This window comes from Canis lupus, chromosome 5, assembly GCF_003254725.2.
Source record: "Canis lupus dingo isolate Sandy chromosome 5, ASM325472v2, whole genome shotgun sequence".
Taxonomy (NCBI): domain Eukaryota; kingdom Metazoa; phylum Chordata; class Mammalia; order Carnivora; family Canidae; genus Canis; species Canis lupus.
Window position 1 is genome coordinate 36,510,610 of NC_064247.1, and position 1,754 is coordinate 36,512,363.

General features: G+C 43.8%; 1 pseudogene; it reads left to right on the top strand.

Annotated features, from left to right (window-relative positions):
* The first annotated feature begins 465 nt into the window (after positions 1 to 465).
* On the top strand, positions 466 to 1,513 carry LOC112647347 (HCLS1-associated protein X-1-like; annotated as a pseudogene).
* The last annotated feature ends 241 nt before the right edge of the window (positions 1,514 to 1,754 follow it).

The window sequence follows — 1,754 nt, forward strand, 5'->3', positions numbered from 1 at the left end:
AATTTACAGGAAACCCAAGCCGATAATGGAAAGTTGTTTCATTTATGAAAAGGGTCCAGTAGAGTGGCCAGTTACAAAATAATTGTACAAAAAATGAGTAGCTTTTGTTTAGGTCAGCAATAAACCTTAAATAATCTCATTCTCAATAGCAAAAAAATAAAAAAATTCTAGAATTAAATTTAAGGAAGAAATGTCCAGGATACACAAAAAATATGACCACATGTTATTAAGTGACATGAAAGATTTCACTCCTCTGAGAGAGATTATATTTCTGGATGAGAAGATATGATATTGCTGGTCTACCTTAATTGCTATGCTTAATGTAATTCTTGGAAATCTAATATATTTTAAGGGGTTGACAAAATAGCCAAGAATATTTCAAAATAAAAAGAGTGGCTCAACTTCCAGCGGCGGAGTGCAGCTGCGGCCAGGTGCGAATGGGCCTCGGTAGGGTCTGCAGGTTCGAGTCCCAAAACGGGGATGAGCTTCTTTGATCTCTTTCAGGGCTTTTTTTAGCCTTTCTGGACCTCAGAGCCACAGAGATCCCTTTTTGGAGGGATGACTCCAGATGAAGATGAGGACGATGAGGAAGAGGAGGAAGAAGCAGCCCCGTGAAGCCATGGGAGCTCGAGGTCTGAGGTCCCCAGGCCCCGGAGGAATTTGGCTTTGGCTTCACCTTCACTCCAGGAGGGATGCGTTTCCATGATAACTTTGGCTTTGATGACCTGATTCGTGATTTTAATAATATCTTCAGCGAGATGGAGGCCTGGACCTTGCCTTCCCACCCTTCTGAACTTCCAGGTCCTGGTCCTGAATCAGAGACACCTGGTGAGAGACAACGGGAGGGACAGACACTTTGGGACTCAATGGTTAAGTATCCAGATAGTCACCAGCCCAGGATCTTTGGGGGGGTCTTGGAGAGTGATACAAGAAGTGAATCCTCCAAACCAGCACCAGACTGGGGCTCCCAGAGACCTTTTGGTCTGTTTGATGATATGTGGCTTGTGACCCCCCGTTCTAGAGCCAGAGAAGACAATGATCTTGATTCGCAGGTTTCCCAGGAAGGCCTCGGCCCAGTTCTGCAGCCCCAGCCCAAATCCTATTTCAAGAGCATCACGGTGACTAAGATCTCTAAGCCAGATGGGACAGTAGAGGAGCGCCGGACTGTTGTGGATAGTGAGGGCTGGACAGAGACCACAGTAACCCATCAAGAAGCAGATGGCAGTCCTAGAGATGATCCAGAATCACCAACACCTCCAGCCCTGGATGATGCCTATTCCATCCTGGATTTATTTCTAAGACATTGGTTCCGGTCCCGGTAGCCTTGTTAACCCTCAGAGGCCTTCAGATTCTTTCCACCCTTCGCTCACTGTCAGTGGGCTTAGCTTCTCCTGCCACCTCAGGGTCTTGGGTGTATGGAACAGTGAGTTGGGGGTATGTCAGTATGTGACTCACCCAAACTGACCAATAAAACCTTTATTTATGCTAAAAAAATAATAAAAAGAACGAACAAAAATGCACTAAGAGAAATGAAAATATATTGCATAAGTACAAGTAAGAGGAAGTAGCAGCAGGTCAGTTAGGATTAGGAGCTTCGTGTGTGATTATCTCATAAAACTTTACAGGTTATCTATAGTGATGGAGCAATTACTAAAAAATAATATGATTACTATTTCATTTCTCAAAACATGGTCAATTTCACATGGCCTTAAAGTTTCAGTATAAAGAGTTCTAAGGATTTATCTCAAAGGAGC